Source organism: Cydia amplana, chromosome 20 (assembly GCF_948474715.1).
Source record: "Cydia amplana chromosome 20, ilCydAmpl1.1, whole genome shotgun sequence".
NCBI lineage: Eukaryota > Metazoa > Arthropoda > Insecta > Lepidoptera > Tortricidae > Cydia > Cydia amplana.
Genome location: NC_086088.1, coordinates 12,370,283 through 12,398,193, shown reverse-complemented (window position 1 = coordinate 12,398,193; position 27,911 = coordinate 12,370,283). Strand labels below are relative to the sequence as shown.

Genomic DNA, 27,911 nt, shown 5'->3' with positions numbered 1-27,911 from the left:
ACTATTCATTTTAGAGCCGATTTCTCAGTTCCCAGTTAAACTGACGAATAGGATTTATTCCATTGGTAACTCGATTATCATGTGTCATTCTTATAACTGAATTCGTTGGAATGGTTATCGGACAAGTTTAATGATTACCAAAAAATCGGCCAAACTCCCGCTATAGTGTGCTATGTGCTAAAACTATTACTTATGTGATAAAAATTAGTTTGATTTGGTAGTTGTAGTTGTATTTAATAATTATTGATGTATTATTATTATTTTTTTGCTTGTATGTAAATTCAATGACGTGTAAAAGTGCCCTTGTGGCCTATTTGCTGAATAAATGTTAAAGTTAAAATTGTTGTAGTATAAAATGGAAAGAAACGTAAATTTAACAGGTATTACTCGTTACCTATATGTATTAATTATATTAAATTTATGATAAATATGTACGGACAACAGTAGTTTAAAAACTAATTTAAGTATATATCATGCATCTTGAACACATAATACCTACTTATTGTAGGTACCTACTGGGAATTATATCTTCAAATGAAGTGACTCATATAATTTCGATCGAACTTCACTTCAAGAAGTTCGTTTGATCATCAATAATTATTCACAAAATATTAAAATGAAGATAGAAGTATAAAGTTCTAGCCAGCTGGTAAAAACTAGAACTCTCTAATGTGATATATCTACCGGAAGTAGTCTACATAACCCGACCTAACTCCAATGTCTACGTTTATTGCCCTGCCAGTTGACTAAGGACCGTCAAGAACCTAATTTGACAGGTCCTCGGGCAGAATTGACAGCTGGAACACAATAATTGGCCATTGGTAAGATGGCCACGTCCGATTTTTGCAGTCCTATAGAATAATAATGAGATATTTGGAAGTTTTGCAAGATGTTATTTTCGTTTTGTGTTATTTTGCTTAATGAAGCCGTTATAATTTATTCTACGGGCCATTTGCGCCATTCAATAATCAATAACCTGGAGTTACCATGGTTACCAATATAATTTGACACTGGGTTAATGGTTTAACCGGTTTACCCCGGGTTAGTGGGATGGTGCAAGTAGCGCTATGTTTATCAGGGTTTGCAATGAGATTACATTGTGACAATATTTTAATGAAGTTGAGCATTGGTACAGCAGCAGTGTTGGTATCTGCTTAGGCAACGCTTGGGCGAGACGCTCAAAATGAACTGAGCACAACTTTGTTACTAATTAATAAATCGAATTATTTTTTATGAAATATTTTGATTTGTATTTTTATGTAATCACCCTCTAATTGTACTCATCAACAAATGCGCGAACGAACTAAATGCCACCCTCCAGCAGTGAAGAGAAGCGCTTGAGGACAATGGTCTTCGCATCAGTCGATCCAAGACCGAATACCTAAAATGCAGCTTCAGTGACCAGCTAATACCAAGCACAGACATCGTCATTGAAGGACAGCCAGTGCGTAAGGTCGATCAGTTTAAGTACCTTGGATCCATGCTGACGACAGATGCCAACATAGACGCAGACGTCACCCACAGAGTAAACGTAGGATGGTTGAGATGGAGGACCCTAACCGGGGTATACTGTGACAGCCGCATGCCTATACGGCTAAAAGGGCGCGTCTACAAAACCGCAGTACGACCGGCATTAATGTACGGCTCCGAGTTGCTGGGCGACCAAGAAGAAACATGAACAGAAGATGCACACCAATGAGACAAAAATGCTGAGGTGGGCAGCGGGAGTGACGAGACTGGACAGAGTCCGAAATGTATATGTACGGGGCTCTTTCAAGATCGCTCCCATTGCAGAAAAGATGGCTAAAAGCCGTATGAGATGGTTCGGACATGTGATGAGACGTGACGAAGAGTATGCAGTCAAGAAAGCCTTGGCCATCCCAGAGAAAACTAACGTAAGAGGGAGGTCGCTTACCGCGTGGTGGACAACCGTTACCAGGGACATGGAGCGGGCGCAGATCAACACATCGACCACCCAGGACAGAAAAACCTGGCGCCTTCGTGCGAAGAGGGCCGACCCCAAATAACGGGACATGGCAAAGAAGAATAGGAAGAAGAGAAGTAATCACCCTCTAATATACCAAATATTTAAACCAAAAAAACATCGATCGAGTAGAAGTTTTGTATTCACTCATATCGGCCTCAGTGGATAGCCAGCCTTATTGGGTGGCAAAGGTTCAAGATATTTTGCACTTCAATGCAATAAACGCCACACTATCGTTACAAAATTGTCGATGGTAATGCACATTTTCAGTGATTTACTGTTATTCCTACTTTAGTTGTGATTTAGTAGCAATATAGGTACTGTATTTTAACTGCAGGAAATAATATATGTAGTATTTTATATCGAATACGTATTTATCACTAGCTGTTGCCCGCGACTTCGTACGCGTGGATTTGTATATTGGTGGTTATATATTCTACATTAGCTTAGAACATTGTGCAACAAGAGATTGCGGTAGGACGGTTAATCATTTGTTAATTATTAATATTATACAACGCATGAGACTTTGTCTTTCACAACCTACGAAGTTTCAAGCCCCTAACTGAATAAAATTGTCCTCGTTATAATCCCTCTAAACCCCCTTAGAAGATTTTCATGTCCTCTATTTAATAAAACCTACTACCTAACTACCTATTTACGAAGTTTGAAGTTCCTAGCTTTAAATAAAATTTGAACCCTATACAAACTTTCAACCCCTTTTTAATCATTTTAGGGGATGATTTTTTAAAAGCTGAAATTATTTTTCTTGTATTCTAATAATATGCCTTTATACAACGATTCAAGTCCCGCACTCAAAAAAATGTTTGGCCTCCAAACAAATTTTCAACCCCTTTTTCACCACCTCGGGGGATGAATTATCAAAATCTCTGAAATTAGTTTTCTTCTCTTTTGACAAAATACATTTTTACGAAGTTTCAAGTTTGTAGCTTTAAATAAAATTTGAACCCTATACAAACTTTCACCCTGTTTTAACCCTGTTAGGGGATGAATTTTACAAAACGCTAAAATAACTTTTCCTGTCTTCTAATAATATCCCCAAATAGAAAGATTCAAGTCGCGCATTCGAAAAAATGTTTGATATCCATACAAACTTCCAACCCCTTTTTCACCACCTTAGGGGATGAATTTTCAAAAACGCTGAAATTAGTTTTCTTGTATCTTAATTTAATACCTTTTTGCAAAGTTTCAAGTTCCTAGTTTAAAATAAAATTTGCACCCTAAGACGAAGTTTCATCCTCTTTTTATCCCCCTTAGGGGTTGAATTTCCAAAAACGTAGCAATTACTTTTTTTTGTAATCGGCTATTATGCCTTTCTAAGAAGTTTCAAAGCATTTGTAATGGATTAAAACTTTCAACCCCTTTTTAACCCTGTTGGGGGATGAATTTTACAAAACGCTGAAATTATTTTTCCTGTATTTTAATAATATCCCGAAATACAAAGATTCAAGTCCCGCGTTCGAAAAAATGTTTGATATCCATACAAACTTTCAACCCCCCTTACCACCTTAGGAGATGATAATTCAAAAACGCTGAAATTCGTTTTCTTGTATTTTAATAACATATATTTTTACGAAGTTTCAAGTTCTTAACTTAAAATAAAATTTGAACTCCATACAAACTTTCAACTCCCTTTTAAATGAGGGGATGAATTTTACAAAACGCTGAAATAACCTTTCCTGTCTTCAAATAATATCCTCAAATACAAAGATTCAAGTCCCGCACTCTCAAAAATATCTGATCTCCGTACAAAATTTCAACCCCATTTTTACCACCTCGGGGGATGAAGTTTTAAAAACGCTGAAATTAGTTTTCTTGTTTTTTTTTTAATTTAATACCTTTTTACGAAGTTTTAAGGTCCTAGCTTAAAATAAAATTTGCACCCCAGGACAAAGTTTCATCCCCTTTTTTATCCCCTTAGGGGTTGAATTACCTAAAACGTCGCAATTCCTGTTTTTTGTCACCGGCTATTATGTCTTTCTAAGAAGTTTCAAAGCATTTGTAATGGATTCAAACTTTCAACCCCTTTTTAACCCTGTTAGGGGATGAATTTTCAAAAACGCTGAAATTACTTTTCCCGTCTTATAATAATATCCCCATATACAAAGTTTCAAGTCCAACACTCACAAAAATATTTGATCTCCATACAAACTTTCAACCCCTTTTTCACCACCTTGGGGGATGAATTTTCAAAAACGCTGAAATTACTTTTCCCGTCTTATAATAATATCCCCATATACAAAGTTTCAAGTCCAACACTCACAAAAATATTTGATCTCCATACAAACTTTCAACCCCTTTTTCACCACCTTGGGGGATGAATTTTCGAAAACGCAGAAATTAGTTTTCTTGTTTTTTAATTTAATACCTTTTTACGAAGTTTCAAGGTCCTAGCTTAAAATAAAATTTGCACCCCAGGACAAAGTTTCATCCCCTTTTTACCCCCTTAGGGGTTGAATTACCTAAAACGTCGCAATTCCTTTTTTTTTGTCATCGGCTATTATGTCTTTCTAAGAAGTTTCAAAGCATTTGTAATGGATTCAAACTTTCAACCCCTTTTTAACCCTGTTAGGGGATGAATTTTCAAAAACGCTGAAATTACTTTTCCCGTCTTATAATAATATCCCTATATACAAAGTTTCAAGTCCAACACTCACAAAAATATTTGATCTCCATACAAACTTTCAACCCCTTTTTCACCACCTTGGGGGATGAATTTTCGAAAACGCAGAAATTAGTTTTCTTGTTTTTTAATATAGTACATTTTTACAAAGTTTCAAATTCCTAGCTTAAAATAAAACTTGCACCCCATACAACCTTTCATACCCTTTTTAACCCCCTTAGGGGTTGAATTTTTCAAAATCGCTTCTTATCTCTTGTACACTTTATAAATTCAACCTAGTGTGCAAATTTCAACTTTCTAGCCTTTGTAGTTTCGGCTCTGCGTTGATGAATCAGTCAGTCAGTCAGTCAGTCAGTCAGTCAGTCAGTCAGGACACTTGCATTTATATATATAGATATAAGTTGGAAATGGAAAATGCCATGCTTGCAGTTATATGCAAAAATAAGATATATCGGAACTGCGCGTGCGTGTGACGTGCGTTCGCGTTTGCGTTATATCTATTTTTGTATGGGATTCTGACGTTTGACGCCAACCCCCATTAACTTCCTAATCGCTCAAATACTTTATTCCTTCAAACCTCCTCGTTTCGTTACAAGAAAATAACCCTAAAGAAGATCAAACGTCTTCGAGGGCCACTCGCCATTCAAGTGGCCAGGCAAGTAGCCGGTCGAGTACACTTGAGTGCAGCGAAAAGGTGTGGCCGACAATAAATAAAACGGGAGGATAACTGGTGGGTTTACTCGTAACTGTTATTTTTAGTTTTTTCCGTTATAATTTTATTGTTTGTTATTTTTATCCTGAATAAAATGTTATGTACCTACACGATTGTATTATTGAAGAGAATATTAAGATAACTTTTTTTTTTTTTTTTTTATGATATAGGAGGCAAACGAGCAGACGGATCACCTGATGGTAAGCGATTACCGCCGCCCATGGACACCCGCAACACCAGAAGGGTTGCAAGCGCGTTGCCGGCCTTTAAGATGAGAGTAAGATAACTTAATAATGTAGCATGGTCATTACAAATTATAAATAAGTACAGTCGCCATCAAATATATATCGGAGCGGCCATGATGTTCACAAAAAATACCTGAACAAAGCCTCTATTATAAAAACATTGAACATGCACTTTATGTATTAACCTATTAACTCACATGTATAAATGGGTCTATCGCGAAATTGATTTACCGACGTTTTGACACAAGTTTCACTGCTCGTGGTCGCGGCTAACGATGTCCCAGCAAAATGTCAAAACAGAGATTTGAAAATGAAAATGAAAAAATGAAAAAAAGTTTATTGTATAAATTTAGACATACAGTAAATCACGTCCCTGTGTCCTGATCTAGGAAACCCTGTGTTACAGGACCCAGTTTCGTTACTTATACTAGTTTCTTAATTTATATATTGGTAGGTACAAATTTGTGCGTCTATATACCTACATGTGAGTTAATATGTATTCAAAACGTGAAAGTTTTGAATATTATACTTATATGAGTGAAATAAACGTGTTTGTGTTGGGTTTTTACCTATTCATATATTTTGCGTAATGTGTATGAATATAGGTATATGACGTCAAAATTAAGTGAAATTTATACCCATAACCCGTAAGCACACAGCATTGGGGTTAATTTCCTAAACAGCCAAATACGCATGCTCAGACGGTTTATAAGCCCTAAAATTATTATATTAACATACAAAGGAACGTTATTTACGAGGTATAGCCGCCACTTACACAGCACTGAAAACATTTCTCGCCTTGTGCGATAAAGTTAAAAGATAGTTTATTCAAGTAGGCATATTACAATGCGCTTATAAACGTCAACAAAATAGGCGGGACACATCTTTTCAAAACATTACATCTTATAATTAACATGCATTAGGAGTAAATAAGAAAAATACAATTTAAATTACTATAGAATTCATGCACTGCACAGCGGATGTCCTTCCAGAACTAGAGCAGAGCCTAAATGGGGAAGTAGGCACCTTACAGAAAACCTCAGCCAAATAACACTAGATCCTACAGTGTTGTGTTCCTGCCAGTAAGTAAGATTGCCAGAGCTCAACGAGGGTGCGTGAGCGTATAAGGGTCGGCAACGTGCATGTAACACCTCTGCAGTTGCAGGCGTCGAAAGGCTAAGGTGACCGCTTACCTTCCGTATGCTTCTTTGCTACCAACTTATCAAAAAAGTAGTAGGTTTACAACCGACGGAGTTACTAGAGGGAGGCCTTAGGACTGCTAACTATTCATATTTTTGCATCCGTATGGTAATCGAAAACTATAGCGACCCGCCCTGCTGGGCATGGGTTTAACAAAACCTTAACAAATTATACATGGATGAGAATGATGGAAGAGAAAAATATGTTGGGCCGACCCCACATAACGTGGGATAAGGGCAGGAGGAAGTAGACTTACTTACGTGGCTCAAAGTACGCTACGGCACACCTCGGACACTGGCGATCAAATGTATGAAACAAACGCGTTCCTACGCACACAGCCTAAGCTCGTGTAGGTGAACGCGTACCATGTATGTGTGAGTGAGATAAGACATTGTAGGGTAACTGTGAGGTAACCGAGAGCGGGTCTCAGCGGGTGGGCGGCACTTTCAACGGGAGGCAGGGAGCGTCCATACTGTACGCTAGTACTCTTTATTATGCTGTGGCTACGGTGTGAGCGGCAGCCACTCGTTTATTTCAAGATTAATACAGAGGTGTGTAAGTGCAATTTCAAGTCGAGCACGTTTCGGCAATTAAGCACGATGCCGAGTTACGGCCGTGTCTTATTTGGCAAAGTTCCGGGGAATGGTGAGATATTATCAGTATAATAAAATAATTGCTGTTTATTAAGCTTTTTGATCTTTATACTACATCCTTGTGTCTTTAGGTTGTCTGGAAGAGATCGCTTACAGCCATAAACGGCCTTTATTTATCTACATTGTAACTCTATTTTTTTATTTGTCTTCTTTTGTGGCGCAAAAAAGTACATTTTTTATTTATAATACAGTAAATTTTTACTAATTATTTATTTATAATATATAGTACAGTCACCAGCAATGTAACGAAAGCCGCAAAATTATCTGACACGATATTATTTGTAGAGCGTGTCACATAATGTTTTCGGCCTTCGCGGACATATTATTGCAGGTGACTGTACGTACAGTGACAGGTAGAAGTAGGTATAGTGTGTCAAAGGACTATCTCATTTCAAACATAGACAGAGAGAATCATACTATCTTTGTTTTACACTTAAGTACTAGTACCCAACCCAAAAGAAAAGGATGAGTATAGTTTTTTTTGTTCCTATTTACTGACAAATTTGTTTGACCAACTATATTTTCAAAAGCGAATGCTTCTTATAAATCCTGCAACTATCCATAACCCCTATTAGACGAGAACCCACTCACACATTCACAAGCACCATACGTCCACACGTTCGTGTGCACTCACTCACACAAGCACCGTACGTCAGAAGGAATGCAATAAGCGCTGAAAAACCCAACCTAATGGCAATACCGCGCTAATGTATGTCGAGTTACAAACAGGTTTACACTGCTTTTGCGAACCGGAGTTACAAGTTAAAATAAAAGGATTACCATACATAGTATAAGGATACCAGTTAAGAAAAAAGTAATAATTATTATGAAGAATGAGAAAAGTTTTATTAAATGACATACTTAGTTATGTATTTCGATCGCGCACTCGATCAGTAGAGTCGGTCCTCCTCAAAAACGGATCGAAACATGTCGAGCTTTTATTCGACTTTATAATAGGTACGTAAGTAACCCATTTTTTAAATAATTTTACAGTAAGTACATTATGGTGTTCCATTACGACACCCTGTATTATAATAAACCCATTCCCATTACGTAACTACCTCGCAAAATTTAAAGGGTCATAACTGTAAAACGTACGATACACGTTCGAATATAGGTAATTCGCAACGAGTCGCGAATTTTAACGAATGGAGTCGATTTCGCACTTGTATTGTAAATAACTATTAAATGTAGGAACATTAAAAAAGCGGCCAAGTGCGAGTCGGACTCGCCCATGAAGGGTTCCGTATTTAGGCGATTTATGACGTATAAAAAAAAACTACATACTAGATCTCGTTCAAACCAATTTTCGGTGGAAGTTTACATGGTAATGTACATCATATATTTTTTTTAGTTTTATCATTCTCTTATTTTAGAAGTTACAGGGGGGGGGGGGACACATTTTACCACTTTGGAAGTGTCTCTCGCGCAAACTATTCAGTTTAGAAAAAAATGATATTAGAAACCTCAATATCATTTTTGAAGACCTATCCATAGATACCCCACACGTATGGGTTTGATGAAAAAATTTTTTTTGAGTTTCAGTTCGAAGTATGGGGAACCCCAAAAATTTATTGTTTTTTTTCTATTTTTGTGTGAAAATCTTAATGCGGTTCACAGAATACATCTACTTACCAAGTTTGAAGAGTATAGTTCTTATAGTTTCAGAGAAAAGTGGCTGTGACATACGGACGGACAGACAGACGGACAGACGGACAGACGGACAGACGGACAGACAGACAGACAGACATGACGAATCTATAAGGGTTCCGTTTTTTGCCATTTGGCTACGGAACCCTAAAAACCGGGTACAGGGCAAAATAATTTATAAAACCAGTAACACGTATCACTACATACATAATATAAAACAAAGTCGCTTCCCGCTGTCTGTCTGTTCCTATGTATGCCTGGATCTTTAAAAACAACGGATTTTGATGCGCTTTTTAGGGTTCCGTAGCCAAATGGCAAAAAACGGAACCCTTATAGATTCGTCATGTCTGTCTGTCTGTCTGTCTGTCTGTCCGTCTGTCTGTCCGTCCGTATGTCACAGCCACTTTTCTCCGAAACTATAAGAACTATACTGTTGAAACTTGGTAAGTAGATGTATTCTGTGAACCGCATTAAGATCTTCACACAAAAATAGAAAAAAAACAATAAATTTTTGGGGTTCCCCATACTTCGAACTGAAACTCAAAAATTTTTTTTTCATCAAACCCATACGTATGGGGTATCTATGGATAGGTCTTCAAAAATTATATTGAGGTTTTTAATATCATTTTTTTCTAAACTGAATAGTTTGCGCGAGAGACACTTCCAAAGTGGTAAAATGTGTGTCCCCCCCCCTGTAACATCTAAAATAAGAGAATGATAAAACTAAAAAAAATATATGATGTATATTACCATGTAAACTTCCACCGAAAATTGGTTTGAACGAGATCTAGTAAGTAGTTTTTTTTATACGTCATAAATCGCCTAAATACGGAACCCTTCATGGGCGAGTCCGATTCGCACTTGGCCGCTTTTTTTTAAATAGATAGAGTGATTCAAGAGGAAGGTTTATGTATAATTTGTTAACCCGTGCGAAGCCGGGGCGGGTCGCTAGTAATTTATAAAACCAGTATTTATACACGTATAATTTATAATATTAGGTAGAATTCACAAAGCTACATCCAGGTGGTGCAATACGGATAAAGAGGCTTGCGGGCTGTTACGTGCTAAATTGATTCAAACTCGGTGGCGAGTAGCGTCTGCATAAACGACAGATGACTTTTATTTATTTTGATTTTTTTTTGTGAGGTTAGATTTTTCCCGTCTGGTTTCAATAAAATTTGTATATTAGTTGAGCGCAATTTCACCGTAGGTACCTGTCTTAATTATCTTATTCTGAGTTACGAAAAACAAAGGAAATTTTCGTAACGTAATTTTTTTTAATGTGTCCAGAATGAGAACTCTTCAAACTACCTGAGTAAAATTTGTCAAAATCTGACGAAAAAAAAAACTACAACTAAATAACAATTGTCTAGATAATTTCAGTGTATGAACACAACGGTTAGAAACTGCTACTACTGTTTTCTTAGATTTCGTCTAGCTTAATATTCCTATATGCTCGTACACTACACTTAACTATGTTCGCCGTTTCGCTATCTGAAGGTTGTCTGGAAGAGATCGCTGTTTAGCGATAAGTCCGCCTGTTGTTGCCTACACCGTTAAACTCCAATGAATATTTTCTTTTATCTTTTATTTTGTAGTGTGCAATAAAGTATTTTATTATTAATAATATCTGGGAGACCGAGCTTTGCTCGGAAAACATAATAAAAACTAAAAAATGCGCTTTTTCTCAGAGATAAAACCTAGCAATAATAAAGTAAAATATATATACATATAAAATAATAATACGTACGGCCCAAAAATACGTTGTCAAGGTATTTGTTGGGCCACCCTGTATGTGTACAGTATACAATAAGGTATTGATTAGTCAAAGTGGAATTTTGTACATTTACATATTTGCCACCATGAAAATGTCATTTTTATATTTAAATATTTCAACATTTTCTGCTAACCCTATAGGCTTGTTGGGAGACAAAATAAAAGGTGTTTTACAGTACTCCAAGCATCCCTTTCTGTGCGAGCGAGAAAAAAACCAACCAGAAGGAATTAGAGCGAGACGATCAGCTTATAATCAATACCGACCGTTAGTAGAAAAAAGTCGTAATGTTATTCGGTCGTAATTAATTTTGAGGCTTATTTACGAGGTGACAGGGTTTATTTTTGATCGGTTCATGTGGAAAAATATGCAACGCAAGGGATGGGATTTGTAGAAGTTTTATTTCGGATTATGTTTATGAATCAGTTTCGTTTTTTGTTTTTTTTGTGGAAATTAGCTGTTTTCGAGGCGCGTTTTTTTGCTTACATCGTTTATTTGGGCTATTGACCTTTATAGTTGCTTTCGCCTGCTACTTCGTCCGTTTATAAGTTTTTAAAATACTCTAATGCCACGTTTATCTTTTGTATTAAATATTAATAAATCTCATCACTACATTCACTACATTGTATAAAATAAAACAATGTCGCTTCCCGCTGTCTGTCTGTCCCTATGTATGCTTAGATCTTCAAAACTACTCATCGGATTTTGATGTGGTTTTTTTAATAGATAGAGTGATTCAAGAGGAAGGTTTATGTATAATTTGTTAACCCGTGCGAAGCCGGGGCGGGTCGTTAGTTTATTATAAAGTTAAAGCTAAATTATTTGTGTGTTAAAAAAAATAATAAACGCCCCTAGATTTACAGACGTCCATGTCCATAGGCTACGGTTTTCCACCGACGTGGTATAAAAAACAAGTTTAGGTCTATAATTCTCCACTCAAGCGATATTAAATCTAATACCTTTAAACGAGCAATTCTTGCATACTTATTTGTTTATTTATATATTTATTTATTTATATGTATATATATTTGGGGGATCTCGGGAACGGCTCTAACGATTTCGATGAAATTTGCTATATGGGGGTTTTTGGGGGTGAAAAATCGATCTAGCTAGGTTTTATCTCTGGGAAAACGCGCATTTTCGTGTTTTATTTGTTTTCCGAGCAAAGCTCGGTCTCCCAGATATTTACCTACTAAATGTGATTATTTAGAGGTTATCGCTCTCTATTAAATATCGTCCTCAATATGATTTTTTTCCCAATCAAAAATGGGTAAATTATAAAACCTTTTCCAAATTAAATTAACTGTAAGTATTATTAATTTTAAAGCATATTAACGACACCCTTTTTAACGCTACCTACTCACTCAAATATAAGAAGGTTGCGCGCCCCATTCTAACAAGTCCATCAAAACGTGAATTGCAACTTCCTTTAAACTCAAATATGGCTTTTATCACATAAAACAGTCAAGTGCGAGTCGGACTCTCGCGTGGCGGGTTTCATACCATTTTAAAAGATTTAACTTTTGTACCAACCCAATCAATTTGTTTTTGTTGTTATTCTGTCCTTCAGCCAGAGGACCATATTATGTACCTACTTATTATCACTACAACTTCAAAATGTTATAATAGTTTCAAGCTCCCGTTTATGGGAATAAAAAAAAAATATTTTATATATTTTTTTTAATATCATTATTTAGTGGCAACAGAAATTTAAATTCTGAAGGTATATAAATTGCCAACCTATATCAATTTGTGAGATGGGAGCCCACGGTCAGACAAATAGACAGCGGTGGTTTAGTCATAAATATGGTCCCACACCACAGGAAACACTTGTGCACGGAACCCAAAAATGTTGCCGACCCCATTCAATTAAAAGCATCAAAACATGAATTCTCATCCTAACGTGTCACATGTTAATAAATTCACGAAAAGGTTTGGCGCCGCTGGCTGAGTTATGACGGCAGAGGTCGCCAACGGTTGGCGCGGGTAATTTATTTAGAATTATACTTTTTCTGCTACATAAAGCTGGATATTTTTCGTTTTTAATTTTATTTCTGTATTTAAGATTTATTATGTGTAAATTTAATTTTTGAATGAATTGTGGTTATTGTATGTGTTTAAACTGTTCAACAACGTTTGAGTTGAAGTTAAGGTATAATTACACATGGTAGTTTGGTATTGTTTTTACGGGTATAGGTGCCTAATAAGGCAAGCGTAAGATGTATAATATGTTTTTATAGTTTAGGTTAGGAAATAGAATGGTAAATTTGGTACTTTCTCATTTTTGCCATTCTTTTTAAGTAGTCTGTGCCTGTAATATATGCGGTCCCATCATCCAAGTAACACAGTGGACACGCGAGTGTTGTGTGTGCCGACGTGGCCGTAATAGCTAAGCACGACTGCTTAGCTACGACAACGCTGTTCTGTAGTCTGTGCCTGTAATATATATATGCGGTCACATCATCTCGGTAACACAGTGGACACGCGAGTGTTGTATTTGCCGACGTGGACGTAGCTAAGCAGCCACTGTTCTATAGTCTGTGCCTGTAATATATGCGGTCCCATCATCCCGGTAACACAGAGGACACGTGTGTTGTGTATGCCAACGTGGCCGTAGCTAAGCAGCCATTGTTCTGTAGTCTGTGCCTGTAACATATGCGGTCCCATCATCCCGGTAACACAGTGGACACGTGAGTGTTGTGTGTGCCAACGTGGCCGTAGTTAAGCAGCCACTGTTCTGTAGTCTGTGCCTGTAATATATGCGGTCCCATCATCCCGGTAACACAGTGGACACGCGAGTGTTGTGTGTGCCGGCGTGGCCGTATTTAAGCAGCCGCTGTTCTGTAGTCTGTGCCTGTAATATATGCGGTCCCATCAACCCGATAACACAGTGGACACGTTAGTGTTGTGTGTGCCGGCGTGGCCGTAGCTAAGCAGCCATTGTTCTGTAGTCTGTGCCTGTAATATATGCGGTCCCATCATCTCGGTAACACAGTGGACACGCGAGTTTGTATTTGCCGACGTGGCCGTAGCTAAGCAGCCGCTGTTCTGTAGTCTGTGCCTGTAATATATGCGGCCCCATCATCCCGGTAACACAGTGGACACGCGAGTGTTGTATTTGCCGACGTGGCCGTAGTTAAGCTAAACACAAATACTTGAGCTGGCGAGCTTGATATTCCGAGCGCAAGCGGTCTGTGTTACAAGCGATAGCGGATTCATTATCTATTTTAAATTGACAAGAATTGACAAAAGCGCATCAACGGGAGTCGTGGAGATCAAGAGAGGCCTTTGCTTAGCAGTGAGACACTTTGATAGACTAAATTAAAAAAGTACTAAAAATAGGTGTACTAATTTAGCAAGGAATATCCCTTTTAGTTTTTTTTTTTAAATAGGTGAATTCTATAGAATACTGAAATTCGAACGCCTTGGCCTGGACCCGGATCGTTCTAGCGTGAGTCATCCTTATCTGTGTATCGGAATCGATACTGAAATTACTCATATTATTAGCTCTTTCTCCGTATCGGCATATGGCTTCAACTATACTTTGAAGCAAGCTAAGAATATCGGGTCATCGACAATTTTTAAACGTAAGAAGTAAGATTACATAGTATAAACATTGAGTTATTATTACTATAGAGACGACATACCAAACAATGAAATTGTCGCAATCACCATCTGTATCACACGACCAATACGTCGTAAGCGCCGTAAAATTCATGGCACTTACGCGTTTAGGTCGCGAGATTTCCGCTCCGCTTCTATGGTTTGATGCGGAAAACCAACATCAACTCATGGCGCAAAATAGGTACTAGTTCTCTGTGCCGGTTCTATACGTTAGTAATTATAGTTCAATGAGTATTTGTGAAGCCGCGGTTCGAATCCCTGGGCATGTATTTGTGTGATGAGCACTGATATTTTGTTACTGAGTCTTGGGTGTTTTCTATGTATTTATGTATTTGTATATTATATATATTGTTGTCTGAGCACCCGCCACACATGCCTTTTTGGGCTTACTGTGGGACTTAGTCAATCTGTGTAAGAATGTCCTATAATGTTTATTTATTTATTATTTACTATCTCTTCGTTTCAGTTCATGACTTGAACCACTCTATACTACGACCACTAGACTGAATATCGTGCCGACATAGTTTAAGGAGTAAGCTCATATTTGCCGACGGTATGCGGACATGCCGCTATTTAGCACATTATGAAGTCTAGCATAGTCTAGCATAACCTATATGCTTGATAAAGTGACTTAGGGTTAAAATGAGTTATGAGAATTTATGTTCATGTGTAATAGGGCGGTCCTTAATTCCTCGAAGTTATATTTTTCTACGGGGCACCCGTTTTATGTAATATCTACCACTAAAAAAACAATGTAATGTTTCTTCAGATTTTTAAATACATTTTAGGGGTCGCTACCGGACTTTGAATATTGGGTCCCTCCATACAAGAATTTTTTTTTCGCTTTTTTTTCACTTTTTTTTTTGTTTTTTTCGATCTGAAAAGACGATTCAAAGTTTCAGAATCAGATATTTATTTGCTAAAACATGGTACAAAAGGCCATGCAAATTTAAAAAAGAACTACATGTGTTGTCACAATGAAATGCAATTATTTAAAATGTCATGTGTGTTGCATGCTTAAATTACTTATTCCTACTCTATTACAAATGTATATTATTGAGATATTCTATTTATTAATGTCAAATTTAACATTGCTAATTTTAATTTATGATTAAGTACCTACGTAATAACTTCCTACACAACCTTTGAACCAAACATGTCCTTACGTAAACCTTACCTTATCGATTTGGAGAGCCCTTGTCCCTTTTTGATTTAAAGTTACATTTCAAAGGAATTAGGGAAAATATATATTATATAGAGGAATTTCTATAAAATGTGGATGAGTTGAGCTAGGTACATCGTATTGATTTCAGTCAGTTACAGGAATGTATCCACAATAGAATAGTGATGTGATGTGTGTGAATAGTGATGTACCGTTTTGGAAGCATTTTTGTAGCAAAAAACATTTGAAGGGGTTTTAGCCCTCGGCATACCAGGCGGTCTAGCATGAGTTGCGTCCTCGCGCGCGAGTCCATACTCATGCTAGCGGGTCAGGTGGGGTATATTACAGACCCCAGGCTCTATTTTGATTAAAGATTTAAAAAATATACTTTTTTTAATCATACAAAGATATCGTCAAAAAATATAAAAAATATAAAATTTTATTTCATTCGCAAGAGTATTTTCCACCGATTCCGAGAGTTAAAGATACAATTTTTATCACATAGGAGACAAACAGCCAAATCGCCTAATGGTAAGCGATGACCGAAGTTCTAAATATAATATAAATAATCCATTCTCAACGCGATACATAAAAATCATGCATTTTCTTTAAACAGAAATATTCTACACCTAGTACATCACTACCACAAAGCAAGTCACACCCCTTCACACAAAGTTTCAGGTCGTAGCCGAAAATTTCTCTCATTAACAAACGCTGAAAGTATTTGAGTTCGTGAGCGCAATTATCGAGTTTTACGGCGCGACACGAGCGACGAGCGGCAGCGGGAGCGATAAGCGGCAAATGAAAAAAAAAATCGACAAAATGTATAATCTAGTTTAGTGATGATAATATTCTGAAGGATCTTAATACGTTAATGAAAACATTTTTTAACTGATCAAGAAAAGGTAGTTGAATTTTTAAAAGTTAACATTAAATACGTGATGCTAGGAGACCCTTTTTAGGGTTCCGTAGCCAAATGGCAAAAAACGGAACCCTTATAGATTCGTCATGTCTGTCTGTCTGTCTGTCTGTCCGTCTGTCTGTCCGTCCGTATGTCACAGCCACTTTTCTCCGAAACTATAAGAACTATACTGTTGAAACTTGGTAAGTAGATGTATTCTGTGAACCGCATTAAGATTTTCACACAAAAATAGAAAAAAAACAATAAATTTTTGGAGTTCCCCATACTTCGAACTGAAACTCAAAAAAATTTTTTTCATCAAACCCATACGTGTGGGGTATCTATGGATAGGTCTTCAAAAATGATATTGAGGTTTCTAATATCATTTTTTTCTAAACTGAATAGTTTGCGCGAGAGACACTTCCAAAGTGGTAAAATGTGTGTCCCCCCCCCCGTAACTTCTAAAATAAGAGAATGATAAAACTAAAAAAAATATATGATGTACATTACCATGTAAACTTCCACCGAAAATTGGTTTGAACGAGATCTAGTAAGTAGTTTTTTTTTTTATACGTCATAAATCGCCTAAATACGGAACCCTTCATGGGCGAGTCCGACTCGCACTTGGCCGCTTTTTTATTTAAGTATTTAACTCAGTAAAACTTGTCAGTCGAAAATTAATTGAGGCCTATGTACTACATGTAGGACGCAGGTCCTAAAAAATGCCGAATAAAAGTAATTCTTCACAAAATAAAATCCCAATAATAAAAATCAAATTAGATTAGATTTTTATTAGATTTGTTATGCAAATGGAAATCCGTGGTCTCTGCCTACCCCTCCGGGAAATAGGCGTGATTATATGTATGTATGTATGTTGTTATGTAATCGAAATTGTACAGCTGCGTAATCACCAATGATGTGATATTCCGCTTCAATACTTTTTAAATTAATACCAATTAAGGTATCCAATATTAAACGTATGAATAATAGCTCCAGTAATATTCAGCGCAACATTTTGAACATCATATTTTAACATATTTGAATGCTGAAGTTTTCAAATATTAACGAACGGTAATGAGCATAGGTATCGAGTTTTGAAGAAAGGGTGCAAGGAATAAGTGAAACACTTAAAGACATATGGTGTTATTCATAATCGGCTGCTAACTTAATCAGTTGATGATCGTCGTTTGTCCCTATCTGTCGTTATGCCATAGACAGGGACAAACGATGATCATCAGCTGATTAACTTGGCAGACGTTTATAAATAACGCCGATAAGAGATAGCGGTTAAAAGTAGCTCTATAGATGTAACTTTTTCCAAAGTTAATATTCGTTGCAATATTATTTAAAACAAAGATGTTCGAATTAGTTTGGCCCATAGTTGTGAGCTTTTGGACCATATATTGAAGTTCAATGAAAACTTTAGTAAGTTGTTTTTTGATGACATATACTTATTTATAAATGTCTATCCTTCGTTTCCCCTATGTAAAACAACAAACCGACTATTATTCTAATCACACACAAAGATAACTTATTGCTTGGACAAACTTGCAGAAGAGAGCAAGACAAATACGTTCATAATAAGTATAATGACATTCCGTCGCTAACAAGAGTAACAAGCGGGGAACAGTTTTCGAATTCGTGCCGGTCGTGAGTGAATTATTGAGTTCTAAAAATAGTACAAGGCATAAGAGGCAGCGAGCAGAATTTTAATCCATCCTAATATCACTACATAGTATAAAACAAAGTAGTTTCCCGCTGTCTGTCTGTCTGTATGCTTAGATCTTTAAAACTACGCAACGGATTTTGATGCGGTTTTTTTAAATAGATAGAGTGATTAAGGTTTATGTATAATTTTTTAACCCGTGCGAAGCCGGGGCGGGTCGCTAGTATATTATAAATGATGAAATGATAGCTTGTGTCGTATACGCGTTTACGAAATCTGATATGTGTGAAATTTTAGTTATTGCTAGGTAACTATTTGTCAATCATAAATTGAGCACGTGTCAGCTTTGGAAAGCGCCAAGACGTTGTTTTTTATTCTTTTGGTGTAGCTATCCGGTGGATGACAGTTGGAACTGTATTAATAAATAAAATAAAAATAAAAATAAAATATCATTTATTTCAGGCTTTTCACCCATACAACACAGAGACAAATCACACAATACATAACACAAGTAATTAAACGACACAATAACGAACCATATATATACTAACAGAACAATACAAAATAATGAAAATAAAAATGAAAATGAAAATGTCAACAAATAAATTATATAATCTAACTTAACTAGGTAGGTACATCATTTGGTCCAGTTATGGGACACTGGTGCATGCAATGACAACCAGTGTCCCATAAATGGTCCGTCAAGCCTGTCGGCGACGACTGCCAGCAGGGCGCTGCCGCTGGCGCGCACACGCCGCGCTGCTGAGGTTGCTCTCTTGCGCATGGTGGCGTAAAAGCAATCCACACGCGCCTCCGCGAACATTCCCGAGGCACTGCAAAACCTCGGTAAATGCAGCAGCGCCCTTAACGCGTTATTATATTGAACACGGAGAGCGTTGTATGCCTTCTGTGTGTATTTAACCCACAGGCTGCTCGTGTAAAAAGTGGTACAGTATGCACGAAACAGTGTAGTTTTGACGTTAAAAGAACAACGAGCAAACCTGCGGGCTATCATATTGGCTCGGACTGACAACGCTCTCCGCTCCCGTTCAATATCTTCGTCATCCTTAAGGTCGTCCGTTAACACATGGCCTAGATATTTGAACCGGTGAACACGCTTCAAGGGGACCCCGCTGAGACGTACAGGAGGTACCTCGGACGGACATTTAGTCCCCGCTCTGAAAATCATTAGCTCGCTCTTCTTAGCGTTATATTTAAGGCCGTGACTACTGGCAAACTGCTCGCAGAGACTAATGAGTTCGCGGAGACCTCCAACAGATGCACTCAGCAACGCCATGTCGTCTGCGTAGCTAATATTGTTGAAGCATACCCCGTCAATGTGACAACCGACATGACGGCTGCTGAGCACCTCAATCAGATCGTTAACGTACAGGTTGAAGAGTGTGGGCGAGCTCAGCCCCCCTTGTCTCACGCCACACTCCAACCTGTACCCCTCCGAAATACTGTCCCCCCATCTGACATGATTGATCTGGTTCCCATACCAAAACTGAAATATCCGGATAAGCTCTGGAGGTAACTTAATCCTGTCGAGCTTTTCCCATAGCTTATGATAGGAAACCAGATCAAATGCCTTCGACAAGTCGAGAAAGCAGGCGTAAACGGGCGTATTCCTGTCGGTATAGTATTTGACGGCATGCTTCAAACATACAATGGCGCTTTCTGTTGAGAGTTTGGGTCTAAACCCGAACTGGTTGCCATGTAGCGTAGCATGAATATCTAGGTGTTTATTAAGCATGCCGTCAAACACTTTGGCGATAACGGTAGCCAATGAGATAGGCCGGTAGTTGGATTTATCTCCAATATCACCCGTCTTGTCCTTAATAATCGGCACTACTACCGTTCTCATTAGCTCCGTTGGTAGGTATGAGTGTTTAATGCACAGATTAAACAGCATGGCCAAAAGTCTAGGCAGATGTGAGCCCGCATACTGCAAATGCTCAATGCTGAGCCCGTCGTGACCTGGAGACTTACCTCTAGACATTGTCTTAATAGCTTTAGCAAGGTCTTCAGGAGTGAACTGTACTATCTGGTCTTCATTGACGAGCTCAGCACTGGGCACCCGACTATCCCTAACAAGTCCCGTGAGGGGTGATTTCATTTAATAAGTTAACACTGTCCGTCCGTCTATCTGTAAGTCATAGGGACGGGGACAACGCCGTCCTCGAAACGTCGGAGGTAAATCTTAAAACTTAGATACGCGATTAAGGCCCGTTGTACAATTTAATAACGACATGGGATTCTTCAAGAAGCGGGTATTTAGGGTTCTCAAGGGTCCGTAACGCTTAAGTGGCTCCTATGATGTTGCTTGTTTGCTGACACCTTCGCTTGGACAGGTCTCCACGGAAGACCAGCGTCAAGATACCTGGAAGGTAACTTGACATCAAGCTGAGGGGAGACCTTTTCATTGACGTTTATGTTTTATATTAATAAAATAGTTGTATTAGATTTAAGCAATACTGTAAGCGTCCTGAATACATTTATTCTCTTCTTCTTCTTGTTCATGGACGACGATGATCGCTTCCCATCAGGTGGCTCGTCTGGTCGTTTGGTGACCATCACATAAATAAATGTCGGTCTAAACCGCTCCTCCTCTGAACTTGCACCACACCCTGCTTTAAAGGCTTATTGAAACAAACTTGGAAATAATAAACAGTAAATTATGAAGGCGCAAATTGTATTCCGGGCTGAGTGGCCCAAGTTTGGCAAAACATTACTCTTCGAGTCTTCGGGTGTCTTTAATGGCGGTAATGTATATGACGGCTTAGCTTAGGAAAGTTTAAGAGTTAAATGTTATGAAATATAACGTTTAGAGAAATGTTATAGCTTTAAATTTTGTTCATAAAACGGGAGGAGTACGTTCGAGTAGTGACTTTTATATTTCAGGGTCAATCAACTATTTCTTGTTGTTATTCTGTCCCATCAGCGAGGAGACAATAGTAGCATAGATTGTTAGAAGAACTGCTGTACCATATTCTACTAACATGCTCAGTAGATGTCCCATTATGGAAAGGTCTTATAACTACCATAAAATGCAAGTTTGGTTCATTTAAATACGAAAAACCTAGAATTTTAAGAGTGACCCAGGAGACCGTAACCATAGCAACGTGTGACAAGAAAAAGTTGATTAACCCAATTACGTCTATTTGTGTATGCGATCTTGAAAAGCGCGCTAAGCGGGACTTTGGAAACTCAAAATCCCATACAAAATGAGACTGTTCATTAGTACGCCTGATACATAAATACATAGAAATAGTTTCGTGAGATAATGGGCCAAGTTTTTTCTAATCGATACTCAATCTCGATTTTAAAACAAGTGAGAAACGTCCGATTTGCATCGAAATTGGATTCGAGTAATATATCGCGTTACGTTCGAGTTATCATAGAAGGTGTCGCGATGAAATACCCAATTTGCTTGAGAAATGATCGCAATTGGAACTTGTAATCTCCCCATTTGGGATTTTAGGGTTCTCTATAGTTGAGTTTTGAAGCGTTTATTCTATACTTATTTAGTACTACCAAAATTTTTTTAACCCCTTTAAAATTAATGGAAATTCCAGTACCTATATAAAGTCCTATTTGCAATTAAATTTTAAAATGATCTACATTTTTCTGTTCAAAATCTGATTAGCTGTTCTATCCAATGAAATCGCCCGGAGAAAAGTCACACGAATGTTAACCTTATTACCATAGAAGTTAAGCTCTCATTTTAAAATAACATTCTGAAATACGTAACATGAAATTTAACATAAACGTTTAAGTTACATATATCAGTTCTATGTCTAAACTAGTATTCATTGTCCGAAATTGGTATACAAATAAATTGGAACGAGTAATACAAGTTTTGTATGTAACTTCTACTCTTTATATTTCCTTCATAAAATCATCAAAGAGCTTTAATGGTTTAGGATATAAATACGAACATTTTACACGTATTTACTGATTAAATGACCGTGATTTGTTTAGATATACCCACAATATTAATTAATCATCAAATTTTTACGCCGCTCCCCTGAAATTGCTTTCAAAAACATCCTACCCAAGTCATTACAAAACCCTGAAGCTTAAAGATAATAAATTACGCAGATAACAATCATTCGCTATGCCTTTATACGGAACCCTGCTTTACGGAACCCTCTTTTGTACGGAACCCGTGTTATGACATCTTGAGGCATTATTTTTGAGAAAACGGCCGCGTAAGCCGAATTCAGAGGTAATTTGTCGTGGATGTAATAAGTGTTGAGATTTTTTTATGTGGATACGGTATTTAAATGTAAAAATTAGTTAGTTCAAAGTTGAAAGTTCAAATATACTTTATTTATGTAGGCCTAGCAACCAGCCATCATGAATAGTAAGTAGGTATTATCTATATTATCTTTAGCTCATTATCAAAGCAATTTATTGATTTTAATATTGCATAATACATAATAATATTTACTATTTGTCAACCACTTCGGAAATGAATGATGTTTGTCGCTGAATTACAGCCACGGCCGCGATTATGACTTCAATCCGTCACTCATTTCATCATTGAAATGCGGCGGCATCAACACCGTTGCAGAAATGCAGTTGCAGGTGAATACAGGGGAATGTCTCCTTTGTTTAGAGCTTACTACTACGGGACTAGGTTGATCAAGTTATATCACAGACCAACCCGTTTTCTGTGAGTAATATTGTGGCATAATATTTATTTATTTAATAAATACGATACCGCATCCATTATCTTAGTAATCCTCGATACTGTAATTTGTCATAACGCCCACACACGAGCAGTAGGTACAGATATGACTGCTGATTGATCTACCATTACTGAAAACACTTTTACAACAAATCCATGAACATGGTAGAGGATGCCTTATGGCATTAAGTCCGCCTTGTGTACTATAAGGTTTTTCTTTTGTGTAATAAATATTAAAATAAATAAACATGTAAGGAAAAAAATCAAGTCTTGATATTTTACAACTTTTTTTGTTCAAATGGGAAGTCAATTGAAAACTACTCAGTTCATACAATCATGTTAAAAAAGTTGGAGATAGTACATTACGATACAAGTGCGAAAAGTAGGAACGTAGGTTTTCGCACGTGTATTGTACAACGTTTTACAGTACATACATATGGTTGTTTACATTTTCGACATAGGCACGTATTGTCAGTTACCGCACTAGGGCGGTACCTACCTAATGTAGCACCATATGTACTGTAAAAATACATACAAATAGTGGGACTACAAAACCTAGCAATATACCTAACCTGTATGGGACTCAATGTTTTTCTGGATTAGATTTTCAAAGACTATTTTTCTTGCCGCCCTGAAGCTACACAAACTTTAACTTTGGATTATACAGGACAGACGTTAATAAATAATAAGTATAATAACCCATAAAGATGGTGAAAAACCTTTTAAGAAACATTGCCAAGCACTAAGCATGCCGTATCTACATACATTGTCAGACATCCAGGTCGGTAATTTGTCACACCTGCTCGCAAACACTGAGCAAAGCAGATATCATTGCCGACAAACACATTACAGCACCTTGTGTGCACAGTCGGTACTTTTACAAACACAGCTTGTACTAATATGGGGCATTATCTATGAAAAGGGACCTTATTGTCGATGGTGCTTACGCCGCTCAACGTCGCTCGGCATTGTATTTATATCGGAGCATCGTTAATAATGGCGTAAGCGCCATCGACAATAAGGCCCCTTTTCATAGATAACGTCACATGCAAGCTCTTAATTTTACTGGGCGTGAAAGACAAACATGTGTGTAGTATTTTCCTGCGTTTTAATCAAATGCGTGGTAAAAAACACTTGCTTCGGGCTTCAATTGACACTCTATTAAATTGTACAACGGGACTTAATCGCGTATCTAAGTTAAGATTTACCTCCGACGTTTCCATGACGGCGTTGTCCCCGTGGTCTCGGAGAAGACTGGCTAAAGTTGACATCAGCATCTTGTAACCGCACGAGTTTTTCGAACCCGCACTTGGTCTTGTTTATCAGCTTGAACGTTTTGCGCACTAGGGATGTCACTCTGTCGACACACAACACTAACGATATTCGATTTATCGACTGTCGATATTCCTTTACGCTTACATATACTAATAGCTGGATTCCATGTGGATTAGATATGTCTGGATTCCATGTGGATTAGATCTTGAAATCCTCGTCCCGATTGAAATTACTATGTAAAAATCGTGAAAGTTTAAATCAGTGTTCAATTCACACTCGTCTGTAAATTCTTATTTACCGCCCTTTATAGACAATGAGCTAGTAAGCTAAGTAAGCTTCTGCCCGGGACTTTGTCTGCGTGGGGCGATGACGATGGATAAAAACTTTTCTTGGGCTTAAAACTATGTCCATTTAACCTAAATCAGTTTAGTGGTTTAAGCGTGAAGAGTGAAGAGGTAACAGACTACCTATCTAATACTTCGTAGGATAAATTATTCAATATCTGGGAGACCGAGCTTTGCTCGGAAAACATATAAAACCTCAAAAATGCGTGTTTTCCCAGAGATAAAACCTAGCTAGATCGATTTTTCGCCTCCAAAAAGCCCCATATAGCAAATTTAATTGAAATCGTTAGAGCCGTTCCCGAGATATATATACATATAAATAAATAGATATACAACAATTGCTCGTTAAAAGTTAGAAGATATTTGAATGCTAAGATTTCTCCTGATACAGTTCATTTCGAATCTCTTTAACACAAAATGCATTGTTTTAGCACCTCATTCTAAAACAACTCTATGTTTGAAGTAGAATCCCCTTTTACGCTCTTGATTAAAATAATCTGCATTTATATAGCTTTTATGAGACACATTCTGGAGTTAGTGCGTTTTTACTTTAAAACTGGGTTAAGACGTGTCGTAGAAATAACGAGTCTCCTTTGTGTTTCGAGAACTAGAATATAAAACAGTAAGAGTTAACGTAACGTTTTTTATTACTCGTATACTGTTTTAGTGTTGGTAAAATATTATGTGTGTGTTTAAATAGGGAGCGGTTATGGATCTGTACTTTGGGGTAAAGTATTAAGTAGTGAATTATGTAGAAACAAACACAAATAATTTAAGGTTAAACAAACTGACCTAAAAATAAGTTAAACCGTAATTCTATTAAATCTTTCACATTTATTGGCAACATATAGTAGGTGTCTCTTGTCAATGAATTAGGATATCACACTTAAGCCTCCTCAAGACCGTGTATCAAAAAATGTCAGTTTAAAATTAACTCTGCCAAATTGGCAAAGGATAATATAAGGATAGGATCTTAATTAAGGATAGTTTATTGAGACTGAGAAATTGACTCTACAGGCAAGCACATGCAGTATTCAAAACAGTTTCATACTAGCTACCCTTAACAAGGCATTACCCCGTGCCTTCAGGCCTTTCTTGAACTTTGCAACTATTTATATGTATGTATGTATGTAACAACCATCAGCTAATGAGCCTGATGTTGAGCACGCTTGAGAACTATGTCGACGTGACCCGCCAATGTAGCTTGTTTGTTAGATTACACTTGTCTTTTGCCGTGGGTTCGTTTGTTTGTAACGGGTCACTATTGTTTCCCATGAAGTTTTGAGTCATAATGTATTGTTTGTTTGTCCGCATTTTCGTTAGTCATAATTTGAGTTTTCTCCGAGACGCGTAACATTTCAGGATTGCCATAAAACAAACCTAACGTAGGTATAAAAAGCCTAAAAAGTTAACGGTTTCATAATTATGACTAATGATAATCTGACGATTATGACTTTCAATAATTATGTCAAACAAAGGGATCCGATTTTTAACTGCTATTACGCATATACGTACGGGTATTTAATCGAATAGGTATAAGTATCACCAAGTTTTAATTGAAGTCATTTTGAATGTTTTATTTTTGTACTCGTACTTTTCATTTTTAAACTCAATTTAAAAACACTTTTCGCTAGTCTCTAGGAAAACTTTCATTAATTTAAAATGTTATGCCAAACTTTCTTCGTATCTACTGAGCTATTATTAATTTTCCTTTCATCTCATTCTTGTATCTAATACCTATTAACAAATTTCTAATCATTCTCTAACGCTAACAGGATGGATCATTAGAAAAAAGTTATAACTCCTGAGCATCCATTATCCATTCAATATTCTTTGTCGCCCGAAAATTCCAAATACAAAACTCTGAAAACTGCCAAATGTGAATTATTTACCAAAAAAGGTCGTAAACACCACAGATTTTCTATAGACTTAGGATGTTTTCGACAGATTGTTTCGAGAAAAAATTCTTCATCCTGACTTTCATTAACCTTTTTCGAGAAATTCCCAATATTTCCATTCTTAAACACATCAAAGACGATGATAGGTTTCTATTTAGGAGGAGAAAAGCCTTTTTTCTCGCTGTGACTTCGATATTCTATACAATTGTTCGGTGTGAAGTAATAGGTATATTACTTTTTATTGAGATTTGAATACAGGAACAGTATTCTGATTCTTTAGAAAGGTATTTTAGGCGTTTTGTGAAGTGTCGATGTTAACAGGCGCCGCTATTGTCGAAGCATATTAAAATGTACATTATCAGTTATGACTACACCTTATAAAACAAAGTCCCTCGCTGCGTCTGCCTGTTTGTGTGTCTGTATAGGTATACGCGATAAACTAAAAAATCGAACGACTGTTACTAATCAAAATGAAACGGACTGTTAGCTTCGCCCCAGACAAATACAATCTAACTGGTAAATAAACCAATTCTAAATTCAATTAATATTATAAACTGATACAAACCGGAAGTATGATCCTAAGCCCACCGGAAATGCGGCGGTCGCCGACAACTGTCCGCCATTACGACAACTGTCGTGCCAGGCCACTTCCGGTTTGAAACGATGGAGTGCTAAGCGGTTCCGGTCGCCATTTTGGATATTTGAGGGATTTTTGAAGAGCTTAAGTTTAGTCGGTGATTTAAATTGGATTTTGTTGAACATAGCCCGTACCTACCATGAGTCACTGACAGTGTCAAAACTGACATAAACGCCATCGAGAACGTAAATTTACTTTGTATACATCTCGTTTGCACAAATATGCGAGTACGAGCGAGATGTATAGAAAGTAAATTACGTTCTCGATGGCGTTTATGTCAGTGACAAACTGATGGTAGCCGTACAGTTAAAAGTAACGTTTAACCCTTTAACAGTATCTTATGTTATATTTTAAGAAAAGAGGGCACATGTAGACTTTGAGCCATTGAGATGTATTGTTTCATCTCATGCTATATACTCGTAGTTGAAAATGCTGATGAATGAAAAAAGAAACTGATCTGACTAGTAGGCAAGTAAGTAGTAGTAAGTAAGTAAGGTCGGCAACGCGCATGTAGCACCTCTGGAGTTGCAGGCGTCCATAGGCTACGGTGACTGCTTACCATCAGGCGGCCCGTATGCTTGTTTGCCACCTATGTGGTATAAAACCCCCCCCCCCCCAAGTATAGTGGAAAACCCCACTATAAAATCATGACTAATCTTGGCGTCAATTGAAATGTCAAAGATTTCGACATGAATCGATCCAAATAAATATGTGGGACTAGAGTTAGACCAAGATAAGTCTGCAACGACTTTGAGAGCACCCGCAGTGCAAGTGTTATTTCAAACGTCAAGCTTCTATTAAATTATGACGTATAAGTAAATAACACTTGCACTGCGTGTGCTATCCAAA

The 27,911-nt window shown here is 37.2% G+C and overlaps 1 protein-coding gene and 1 long non-coding RNA gene across 3 annotated transcripts in view; one reads left to right on the top strand and one right to left on the bottom strand.

The window, feature by feature from the left end:
• LOC134657451 (alpha-2 adrenergic receptor) overlaps window positions 1–27,911 on the bottom strand; it is a 547,428-nt gene that overhangs the window by 141,913 nt on the left and 377,604 nt on the right. The gene's annotated exons all lie outside the window — the stretch shown is intronic.
• On the top strand, window positions 6,647–27,666 carry LOC134657596 (uncharacterized). The gene is made up of 2 exons (XR_010097626.1): window positions 6,647–6,703; window positions 27,554–27,666. It is a non-coding gene; the product is annotated as an uncharacterized LOC134657596 (long non-coding RNA).